This window comes from Pelobates fuscus, chromosome 3 (assembly GCF_036172605.1).
Source record: "Pelobates fuscus isolate aPelFus1 chromosome 3, aPelFus1.pri, whole genome shotgun sequence".
Classification (NCBI taxonomy): domain Eukaryota; kingdom Metazoa; phylum Chordata; class Amphibia; order Anura; family Pelobatidae; genus Pelobates; species Pelobates fuscus.
This window is the reverse complement of record NC_086319.1, coordinates 245,715,808-245,729,165: the sequence shown is the minus strand read 5'-3', so window position 1 is coordinate 245,729,165 and position 13,358 is coordinate 245,715,808.

Below are 13,358 nucleotides of genomic sequence, written 5' to 3'. Positions count from 1 at the left end.
ATTTCTACTGACTTTGATCTGTAAAGTTTTAAGTTATGAATGTGCAGTAAAAATAAAATAAAAAGTGTGCGGTTGGTGATAACATTATTGTATTACTTTTGTTTAATACTTAATATTAATGTTTAATGCTTAAAGGGACACTCCAGGCACCCAGACCACTTCTGCCCATTGGAGTGGTCTGGGTGCCAACTCCCACCACCCTTAACCCTGCAAGTGTAATTATTGCAGTGTTTATAAACTGCAATAATTACCTTGCAGGGTTAAGTTCTCCTCTAGTGGCTGTCTATTAGACAGCCACTAGAGGGACTTACATGTTCTTAGAACACGAAAAGTGTTTTAAACGATGCTGCGTGTCTTTACACTATGCATGAGGACCTCCAGCGTTGCCAGAATCCCCATAGGAAAGCATTGAACAATGCTTTCCTGGGGGGCGTGGCTGACAGCCAGCGGGAATGGACGCATAAGTGCTGTGCTCCTACCCGATCGGCAAACAGCAACGAAACCCAGCGACTCAAACTGCCAAATACCAGCAGACATTAACTCCCTCTGAGCCCTGACCGGCTTCCCTACCCGATGGCAGCGAAAAGTAAGACAAACATAGATAAAGCTGCATTTTTCACTCAAGAGCCGCCAAAAAAAAAAAAAAAAAAAAAACACCGGAGAGAGAACAAGATGGCGCCAAAGACGGAGCGGAGGCTCAGATGTCGGACACAGATGACGATATGCAAATGGGGAATGAGGGACCCATAACAGAAACAAGAATGAAATCCCTGCTGGAGACCCTGAATACCTCCCTGATGCACCAATTTAAAGAGGTAATAGCCAACATAGCTAAAGATGTGACAGAGCTGGGAGAACGCACTTCACACATAGAAAATAAAATGGCGGAGCCATGCAGGAACTTGAGCATTAAATCAAAGCCCACGAAGAAAAACTAACAAACCTAGAAGATCGCTCCAGGAGGAATAATGTGAGAATCAGGCGCATTTCAGAAGAAGGGGACGGCAAACAACTCCTTCAGTACACCATTTCCTTCTTCGTCAAGCACATACCAGAAGTGGACCCAGAACTTATTATCATAGGCTGCATACACAGGGTCGGGCGACCAAAGCATATACCGCTATCATCACCAAGAGATGTCCTAATGCGGATTCACTATTAATTATGAAAACAAGCCGCAAAAAACGCCCGCTTGCGGAATACAAAGCCCTAGCTATAGTCCAGTAAGAGATTTTTTTCAAAATCAGCTATTTTACCCTAAATGCTTCCAGTAGGATTTCATGTCATTAGAATTCAGAGTGTAGTAGGAGTAACTGGAACTCAATCCAACAACATCCACCATCTTTTCATCAAAAGGTGGTCCATTTAGCACATCCTCACCTGCTTAATTATAAAAGGTCATAGAAAATCCAAAATAGTTTGTATCTTAAACCATCTTTTAAACAGAGACAGGAAAATATCATTGATGCTCATAATGCTCTTGCTGATTCTTATTGTTTAGAATAAAAAGTATCAATTACATTTAGCTGTTGGAGTTAGGAAATTGGTCCAGATGCAATAATCTTAGTATTTAAGGGATCCTGTTACTAACAGAAGATATGCGTATGTAGTTGTAAGAATTGCTACCTTCTGCCACACAAAGTGAATTAATACTTCATTAAGCCCGCCACATGCTTACCACTAAAGGCCTCTCACATTTCTCACCTATGGATACCATAGTGCGAGTCCACTTCTACAGTGTTAAGAAAAAGCTGATGAGGTTCACTCCTCAACTTTTAGAGGCCTACAACAACCTTCTGCTATTTGTGACCTTATAACAACTTTTACAGGCCTACAATAACCTTCTGCTATTTGTGACCTTATAACAAGCTACAAGTGCTCCTCGCTTAATGAACGAGTTCCGTTCCTATGACTTGGTCGTTAAGTGAATTGGTCAATAAGTGAAGACCGCCACTTATCTTTCACCAAATTTCTCATTCGCGGGTTCTCATTCCCCGAAAAGATGCAAGCACAGCTTTGTACTGTAAAGCATCTTTGCCACAAATGAAAACCCACAAATGAGCCATAATGAACAGTACAGGTACTAAGTGTACTGTACTGGGATTCCTCTGAACATGGCAAAATTTGGTGAGTTGAATTTTGTCATGTTCACATTCGTCAGTTTATCATTCAAGGCAAGGTGTGAGGTACAGCTTTGTATTGCAACACTGTATCTTGCATCGTTGCCGTGGATGAAAACCCGCAATTGAGCTATGCCGAACAGTACAGGTACTAAATGTACTGTACTGGCATTCCTCTGAACATGGCGAAATTTTCTGAGTTGAAAGGTGTCATATTGACATTCGTTGGTTTCTTATTCACGACAAAGATGCGAGGTACAGCTTTACAGTACAAAGCTGTACCTTACATCTTTACCACGAAGGAGAAACCGATGAATGTGAACTGTCCCTTTATCAATGATAATGCCCTCAATCCATGCACATACACTCACCAATATATTTATAAGACAAGTGAAAATACCCTCCACCAACAGGACACCGCTTGTTTCAGCTGCTGCTACTGGCGCCATTGCTCCCTCAAGATCCTATGAAAACCAGTGACGTCATCCAGGAACTCAATTGGCATAATGCACGGTGCTTAGCAACAGTCACAAGGCAATGTAACAAGCCAGTGAGCTGCAAAGATCAAGTATGTGCAACTGTTACAGTGTGCATATAGTAGAAACAACTAAATAGAGGCATTTAAATCACTCTTGTAAAAGCACATAGAAAATAAAGCATATAACAGAATGCCAAATCATATAATCCCAATGCATTTAAATAATAGAAATACAATAAATATGTATATCCACAATTAGTACAACTAATACAAACAATTCAGAAATTATAGCACTACACTAAAAAAAAAAAACTTTGAGGGGGTGCAATGTGAAGAAAACCCAATATGAAAATGTATACTTATTCACTTTGATCCACTGTTGAAGGTATAGCTAAACATAATATGTCTGGAAAAAAAGAACATATATCATAGCATAAAACTGTATATATAATATATGTCAAATAACCATAGGAAACAATTGTTCACTCACAATTTGCAGAGCCATCTATAGTAATAAATAAATACAAAATCAAGGGTAACAGTGGAGCGTAAATGTAAATAATAATCACAGATTCACTGTGCACACAAAGTGTGAATATAAATGTAGATACTTAAAATTGCTCTGGTAGGGTTTCATGTGAGTTCGTATATAAAAAGAAAAAAAAAGGAACAAACAATGGTGTAGTCTGTATTACATATAAAAAAAACTTAAGTGTTATAAAAATGTATTAATACACATAAAAATTAAAAGCCTCAAATGTGCAGCCGCTTACAGGATAAAAGTAAGTGAGCGTGTGTGGTTTAGACATACCGCTACTCACAAAAGCCGGTATGGCAAGTAGCCAAGTACAGGACGATGTCCACCAGCATTGTACCAGAGTTCTTTAGCAGATGTGGGGTTCCAACAGTTGAGTACTTGTCTAGGTGTCCTCTCGGTTCCTCGGTGTACAAGCGGCAAACTTCCAGTGAAGCGTGAATAATTTGCGGGATTCAAGCTCTGCCCACAGCGTTACGTCAGTGCGTCATGCATCTATGCCTTTCGCCTTCCGGCCTCGTCAGAATGTTAGGTAAGTATCGGCCATTAAGCAGTTGGGCATAATTTAAGGGCACATTAAGTCCATCCCTTCTGATTTCATTGGGCGATTTCATTCGGCAATTGTCCACGTACCTGTGGACACGTATGCCTCATCTTCTATATCAGTGTATACACAAATATTTAAAATCGACAGGTGTGATTTTTAATTCTACACACTATTAAGACCATGTCATATTCAGTTGTAGACAGTGCAGATATATGTACTTTTGAAGAGAATATTTGATTACTAGATTTTCAAGGTGTACCTGTCTTTTACGTTTTATGTTTTATAATTCCTCCTTTACTCATTTCTCTCTTTTTTTCTCTACCCTGTAAAACTTGCAGCAAAAAGTAAATTATAAAAAGAAAATCAGAGCTCAGTGACTAACCATACAGATGTTCTACATCCCCACTTGTTTGCAGTAATTGCTTCACCAGCTTGCAGATTAAGTAATACTGAGTAGCTACAGAGAGTGGTAGTAAGCATGTTCTTGTGTGTAGAGAAGGAATGTGAAACTGCTCAACTGAAGTGTGGTGTAAAGCTGAAGGTTTTAAACAAAATGCGCACGGCACGTAAGCTATGCCTTTAAACTGAGTTACTTGCCAATATTTAAAGGAACTGTCCAAGCACCATAACAACTACTTTGTCCTACCATGCTTACAGTGCCAAGAGTACATTTGCACTCTCTCAAAGTAAGTAGTCAACCATTTTAAAACAGTTTGACTTCTTTTCTTGGGTCTGCTGGTTGACACTCACCAACTCCATTAATTCAGATTGCGATCCAGAAGCTCCTAAGCAGAAGCTTCTGTTAGCTCTTCTGAGCTAAGACCTCCAGTGCAGGGCTAGCTCACTGACTGAGAGTATCAGCTGATCATGCACAGTTAATTGTCACAAACGCACCCTACTCCAAGAGTGTGCGTGACGTAGTTGTGGTGGTGAAAGGGTTAAAGTACACTATTTGTCTTCACTAGACCGGAAATAATGACAAAATCCTCTTTTTTAACACCACCCACACTTAAACATAATAATATAACTATTAATATTTTAACGCTGCCACCACCAAGACAATTTATAAATGGGGTGCCTTGGTCCCCCAGGTAAATCAACAATAAAACCCACCAAATATTAATTAGTACAATATTTAAGGAATTACAAAAATACCAACTAGTCTCTTCAGGTAATGTGATTCTTAACCAGACAAAGGCAGAACTTAATAAATGAATGTTTATTATGAACAAAGAATAGTCACAGTGCATATAACAATATATGATAAACAAGGTATTTACACCAACAACAGATAAAAACAAAAAGGATAAAATACAGAAGTCCTAATTACTCACTGTAGCGGAGTAGCAGTATAATCACGGTATCTCCGCTGGTATTCAGGATAAAACCGGTAAAACACAGGCAGCGTAATAATAGTCCCTCTTCCCCAAGGACTAGACGACACACAGTCTGGGAGCCAACTGTCAAATGTCAACTGACCTCTATGGGGGTCCAAGCTTCAAAAGATGTAACCCCTGTTGACCTCAGCAATAACATCTCTGTAATTTGTGCCATTTACTACACAAATTACATTAAAGGATAATATTCCAAGGGTGTAATAATAAATTATACACCCTTGCCGTGACACTGATCATGCACAGCTAATAAGCTAAACCCTCCAATGGTAAGCCTAGCTTAGACAGAGAGCTTTTGGCTGTCTGTTAGAAGTAGTGGACGCAGGTATTGGCACCTAAGGCAATCCAGGTTAAATGTCAAACTATTCTAAATGGTTTAACTACTTAGAATGGGAGCTGCCATTGCAATCCTGGCACTATAACATTTACAGCACACTGCTGTGTTTATGGTGATTGGAGTGGTCCTTTCATTATACAATAGAAAACACTGTGACAGGACCTTTCATTTGCAGTACCATACTCATATGCAGTAGTAGTTTGATTTCTGTCCTTATCCAGTCTGAGAATATATACCCTACATATTTCCAATTTCAATTAAATGTTTCTTGTCTTTTGGTTTCTTCTATATGTTATATATCTTTAATGTCTTATTCTACTTGCAGTTAACAGTATAGTTCCTACATGAAACAATTCAGAACTAAAAAAAATGGGCAATAAAGAATAAAATAAAAATAAAAAATCTCACTGCTCTTTTAAATAGTGTTTCCAGTGTACATAAAGGATACAACAATTCATCATACGTGCTTGCATAATTGAAAGTGAATGTATAGCTCAAGCAAAAATAACATATTTAATTCGATGTCCCTCATTTGTCACATCACCATATAGTACCATATGCTAATTAATTGTTATCCTTTAAAAAGTTCATTTCAGAACCATGACAGTACTGAACCGAAATGGGCTATACAAATATTTTATTACATTTGTATGCCTTCTTTATTTTTTTTATTTTCAAGATCAACTTTGTCAACTCATATTAACACTGTGTGCATGTGCAACAGTGTTTTGGAACAATCATGATATTGCACTTTCTCCCAAAAGTTTACTACAGAGCCATATGGTTCAATGGTAATCTAAACAAATATTTAAAATGAATTATAAAGATGTCCTTTTCCTCATTATAATATTTCAAGCAGAGGGGTGGACTTTGGATTTTTGGAGAATTTTCTGTTCTTGTTCTTCAAACTGCCTATTTGAGGAAAAACTGAATGTACTACACATGCATCCTAATGCCAACATAGCCAATTTATGTTTTAAGTGGTACATTAAATGTGTAGCCATGTGTGACAGTGTCAGCAATATTATTGCCAACTTATAACCAATATATATACAACTCTAAACCGTTTGAACAATTATAAAGTTATATATATAATTATGGTACAGATTTCAGTATATTAACAACCAATGTTGCTAATTGCAATAAAAAAAAAAACAGTACCAGCTGTCAAACTTACATACCTATGCTTTTTTACCTTGTGTTTAACCTACCAAAATAATTATTATTTTTCTTATGATCTATTACAGTAGTTTATCCCGCTGTTTATTCATGTAAACCAAGTGTAATCCTTTTCCTAATCCATACTGAAACTAGTTGTTGATGGGCAGTGATTAAAATTGAATCTCACACTGGAGACCTTTGATTATCTCACTTGACCCTAAGATTTCTGTTTTCCAGTAAATGATTGATTCTAAATTAACTCATGGGTCTCTGTTTATATAATTCAGCACTGCAGTAGACCTCAATGAGTTATCAAATATGTTCTTCATTTCTATTACTGATAATTGCTTGCATCAATGTCAATGCATCAGTATTATTTTACCATGTAAGATAACAAGGGTATGTGTTCATGATCAGTTATACATAAATAACATTTAAGTAACACAGCAAAAAATAAATTGACACTGTAAGAAAACAAGCATATAAACAAAGTTTCATATAGTTGTATTGTCAGTTTATCACATTACGGTATATGTAGACTTTATATATTTATTATACAATCTGCTTTACACTGGATTAAAATCAATAATGCACACTGTGACTGACACTCTAGAGAGGGGGTTCCTAATCTCAGGGAGGCACTTGGACATACATGGCTTGGCCTGTCTGACATCTGTGGGGATTACACTCCCAGGAAGCAGATTTCACTCTGACTTTTTTTAATCTCTATTTTGTCTCAACTGATTCAATACATAAAACACCAACATTTTACAACATTAGCTATAGAAAAAAAAGATATTTATAACACCAGTCTAGAGTAGGGCTAGCAACATTTAGCACTCTACATTAGGCATGTGCATGGGAAAAAATGTTGGTTCAGTTCGGCTTTCTGAAATTCGGGACTTCGGCAACTTCGGCACTTCGGGAACGTCACCACTTCGGAACTTCGGTCATTTAAGAACTTCGGTAATTTCTGAACTTCATGACCTCGGCAATTCGGCACTTCGGCAATTCGGCTATTCGGAAGTACCCAAATGTCCGAATTGCCCGAAATTCGTCCAAATTCATATTTGGATCTAAACGAATTGCACATGTCTACTCTACATGCTGTGGAGTACATTGCCCTTGATGCTTTGTCAGCATTATGGCTCTTAGAGAATTATGGGAGATGAAGTCAACAACATCTAGAGAGCTGAAGGTTGCCTACCCTAGGTCTACAGCTTTCTACCTAACAAATTCATACTCTACATAAAAGTTGAGTGATTTATGGATCATTCTAGAATGCTCATATCGTAGTATTTTCCCACTACACTTCATTATTTTGTATTTTTTATATGATATGTTTTATAGGTGTTTGTGACCGACTCGTGTCCTGCCAAGCACTTTATACATCTTATGTACATATTTGCATATTTGAAAAATGAGATGCATAGCGTGCACATAAATATAGAGTAAAAAAAAGTTTAACTATGTACACTATTTAATTTTTTGTTTATTTAAGCATTCTTTACAAAAATATTGGGGAAATAAAACGTTTAGACACCATACAGCATCCTTTATCATGCAACACGTAACACAACGTCTGAAATACTAGCATAGAAGCTGAAATGACATATTTGCTACATACATGACTTCAGGCAAGTTATATATTTTTTTAATTTATTTTTTTTTAAATGGAGGTAGATAAGCTACAAGTCCCCAGTACGGTATTTTATAATATAATAAACATGGCATACCAAGGGTAGGAGCAATCCTTTAACTCTAACCCTGTACTAACTCTACTTTTAACTTTATACCAATCCTACCACTAACACTATGTTTACATTAACTCTATATGTACACCTTGTCACTAAATATTTCCATAAGCTGTTGTTTTATCAGCCAATAGAAATTAGCAATCACAAATTACTGACACATTTCCAACCTTGTTGCTATTTCTAATGGCCCACAACTAGTAACCTCATTCTCAACTGATAGCAATCACTACATGTTGATTACAATTGTGAAAATTAAAAAAAACCACATGGACCGCTAAATTACCATAGTATTACCAACTGTGATGAACAGTGCATTATGCTGCGCAGAAATATAAAAAAATATATAAAATAAATAAATTACTTTTTTTATTTTAAGTGTGGAGTCCCCTAGGCACCATAAATAGCAGGGAGGGTCAGAATTAGTAGCTCCTACACCATCCTTCACCCTAATGGATGTGGCATCAATGGTAATAAATCAGGGCCCAGAAGATTACCTGTCTACTAGCTGTATTATAAAATAATGTGTCCCCAATTGGGCAGACGAGATGCCTAAAATCCTTGTCTCATTTAGAGGTTTGGCACAATAGGATCAAGGGGCTGCCAAGTCTCCTGGGAAATTATGGCCTGACTGGATGCAGAAGAACACTGGTCCTATATATATGAATTATGGATTTCATCCCCCTATGGCTTGGGGTTCCCTAGCCACCCCTCTAACTATGTCCCTACCTATAATAGTGAGGTAATACCAATAAATCTAAAGTATGTTAAAAAAACTTTCATACTTATCGCTTAAAATCCTTTTCCTCCAATGTCTGAACCTAAACGAAACCTGTGATGATTGCACTTTAAGCGGGAGATCTCCTACTCATGCTGTAGCTCCAGCATGCTATCACTGCTGATCACATAGTGATCAGTGCTAGGCTGCTGGCAAAGACTCAGACTGGGGGCAGGCTCAGAATCATTGCAGCTGAGCATGAGGCCTCGGCTGTGGGGATTGAAATGGATTTTAAAGGTTGTATGCAGTGCTCACTGGGGCCACTAAATATTGCCACAGCTGGCAGAGGGGACCCCTGGTATTGATTAATGCCTGGGTGACCCTGGTGTGAGCAGGGATTTAACCAGAATTTTAGGACACCCAATGCCATCCTAATGACTTTAGAGCCCATTATTTTTAGGGCGGCATAGAACATTCTAAGATTGTTAAGTGATTAAAATAATAAAGGACTTAATTCCTCCCAAAAAAAACACAACAAAAAATTAAAACCGCAATGCAAAAAGAAGAGCATAAGTGAACCCATCAAGATGGTCACCAACTTAGGATTCAAGTTGGGAAACGCCTTTGAGTGGTTTGATGCTCTTTCAGTATATGTTATAACCATTTAAAGAGGAACTGTAACAAACTACACTCTTAAAAAACATTGAAAAATCACATATAATTTTTGTTAACCTTATTCATGTTTTGCGCCATATTCTATAGTGTTCTTAGAACTCAGAACTTTCTCTGTAAGATGCCATTTGTTCTATAGACTGTAAGCAGGGCCGGATTAACATAGGGGCTGATGGAGCTGCAGCTCCAGGCCCAGGCCCAAGCCCATGGAATAGGCCCATTGATTTAAAAAAAAAAAAAAAAGAATGTAAACCATTTTTTTTTTTTTTTACACATTACTCTTAGGGTTGCCACCTGGCTGGTATTTTATGGTATTTGAGGCTGCCTGGCCAGTGCCAGTATTGCAGTAAAACCGGTGTTCTACCAAATTCCCCTACCTCGTGAAAATCCCCTACCCTTGTCACTTCTGGTGAGGGGAGCACTCCTGCTACGCCACCACAGCAAGGTCCTGGAAGGTAAGTAAAACTACTTTTACACTTTCATTATAGTTAATGCATTCACTAAGCTTAGGCACACGGGACATTTAGGGTTAAGTGAGGGCTCAAATTAGGGTTAGGTAAGTTATTTTAACCTCTCTCACACTCTATTCTTACCCTAACCCTTGGGGGAAGGGTTAAAATAGAGTGTGATAAATCACTATTTATAGATATTCCCCTAATGTGAAATATCACTAGATATGAACAAGTCCCTAATCCTAACCCTAATTTGAACCCTAACATTAACCCTAAATGTCCCATGTCCTAAGCTTAGTAAATGCACTAACTATAATGAAAGTGTAAAACTAGTTTTACTTACCTTCCAGGACCTTGCTGTGGAGGAGTAGCAGGAGTGCTAGCACGCATGTGCAGCACAGGATCCAGCTGATTCCCCTCACCGGAGGTAACGAGGGTAGGGGATTTTCACAGGTAGGGAAATTTGATAGAACACCGGCAATACAAATGCCGGCATATTTCTATGTATAAAGAGAGATTATTCTGCAATTCCTGTGCTGGCCAGTAGAGGTCACTGTGTGTGGAGAGAGGCAGGGAGTTACAGATCCCTGCCTCTCTCTACTCACTGATCTGCGGGGGAGCATCTACACAGCACAGAGAGTTCAGACAGCAGCTCCCAGCCTGCAGAGAGCCTTCAGCTCAGGGAAGTGAGGGATGGGGTAAAAGCTGCAGGGAGACATGGGGACACTGGGAGGCACTAGGGGACACTGGGTGACCTGGGGACACTGGGAGACACTAGGGTGACCTGGGGACACTGGAAGATCAGGGGACACTGAGACACTAGGGGACGCTGTGAGACACTAGGCACTTGGGAACACTGGGAAACATGGGGACACTGAGACACTGTGTCCCTAGTGTCTATGTCCCCAAGTCTCTGTGTTTCCATATCTCCCAGTCAGTGTCCCTAGTGTCTCAGTGTCCGCATGTCTACCAGTGTCCCTATGTCTCAGTGCCTCCCAGTGTCCCCTAGTGTCCCAATGTCTCACAGTGTTCCCATGGTACTTAAGTGTCCTTTAGTGACACTGGGCAACATGGGGACACGAGGGGACACTGGAAGACATGGGGCACTGAGACACATGGGGCACTGGGACATTGTGATACATAGGGACACTGTGATACATATAAGACACTGAGACATGGGGACATGAGGGGACACTGGGACACATGGGGCACTGAAACACTGTGATACCTAGGGGACACAGACACTAGAGGATACTGGGAAACTAGGGGACACTAAGACACTGGGAGACAGGGAGACACTGGGAACAATCCATCTTTTATTCAGCAGAATAAATGTAAGTTGTTTTTTGGTGATTTTACAGAGTTATCTCTCAGGTCACTCCTTGTGATTTACAAGCATACATAATTAATTATGCAAATTAGTAAGGCCGGTATTTTTTTACAAGAAAGGTGGCAACACTAACTATCCTTCACATACTCTTGCTTAAGTATGGAAACTTTAGAGGGATGTATGGGAACAAAACTTGTGTGGACTGACTGACAATGAAATTAGTTAAGGTAAAGCTGACTTTGTGCACAATGCAAATGATCTTGCTGCTTCAGTCTCTCTAACACTGTTGCATATTCCCGTTCTTCTACACTCACTTCATACAGCTTTTCTGTGTCCCAGGTTGTATACCAGGAGCTTCTGCCTGCTCGTAAGGAGGTTAGGAGAGGAATGGACCAGTGAGTGCTGGGGACAGTCCTTATAAAGTGTGGAGCGAACTCATCATTAGACACATTTATGCCACACTCAGGGTGCTGTCTGCATAGTATGCCCTTAGTTGGCCAGCTTGGGTGATTGGCAGGCAGCATGACATACATTCATGCCAGGTTGGCCTTCCAATTCTTTAGGCAGACTCCTTTTTAAGGCATGTTCGCCTCTTTCGGCAGTTCTGATTACATAATTTGCGTCAGTGGCCCACCCTTTTACCCCACCCATTGACTGCCTGCTTCACTGGATACTACTGTTAGGGGTATGGATTTACTTTAAAGATGAAAGCATAAATTAGAGCGAGATTAGCATAGAGTGTTTTTTTTCTCATAGCTGCATCCTATGAGTTTCCCTTCAGCATCACTTACGCCAGATACATGACGATTGGTAGGTATGACTGTTTTCGTGTTTTTGGTCGATAAGATTCTGTAATTAGGCCCATCATAATTGTCAGCACCAGGCCCACTGGGCTCTTAATCTGGCCCTGTCTGTAGGTATATCTATCCCCATTTAATTTTATAAGGTGATAAACAGTAGGTTCAGTTTGATAGGATATGGAATGCATTTGTATGTTATCGACTTGGACTTTTAAATCATTTCGTTTTATATGGAATTCTTGTACAGATTGAGTGATTAATTAAACTCTCAATTGCAATGTCTGAAAAGCATGTGTTAAAGTAGCAGTCTCCATTTAAACAGTTTGACAAAAGGCACAATTAGTCTGTTATGAAACAATCTTTTTAATTGTCAAGCAAAATTCAAATAAATGCTACTTACCCCTTTAAGTTGTTTTCTCTACTTCACAGGATAAGGAAAGCACCATAGGTAATCTAACATATACGAAAATAAATGAGGACTTGATTTGTAATTCAAAAGAAAGAGAAGAAATATTCTAAATAAGTAATCAAACTGTATCAATATGGGTAATCCGTGAGACGTGTTGGTTGACAGTCCAGGGTCGGCAACAAGATTTCTATCAGTAACAATAAGGGAGATCGGGGAGAGCAGTTATTGGGCTGTCCTGGTTCAGCAACAAGATTTCAATAAGAAAAAATAAGGGAGATCTGAGAGAGGAGTTATTAGGCAGTCCGGGTTCAGTAATAAGGAATTGATTAATAGGAGGAAGGTATTCAGGGGAGCGCTGGAGAGTCTTTTGGTCTCAAATAGATGGAACCAAAATAGGGAAAAAGATTGTACCGCACTGAAGTATAAACACATTAATTGTGCACAGAGGCACTAACGTTCAACGTTTAAATAACGTAACGTTACGTATGTCAGTGCCTCCTTAAAGAAACAGGTAAAAACCTTGACAGCATTATTGCTACACTGTATGGATAAAAGAGCATCACACCTATATAAGCTTCATAGATATCCAATTCCAAAACCATGAACATTAATACGGAGTTAGCTCCCTCTTTAGGACAATAACAGCCTCCA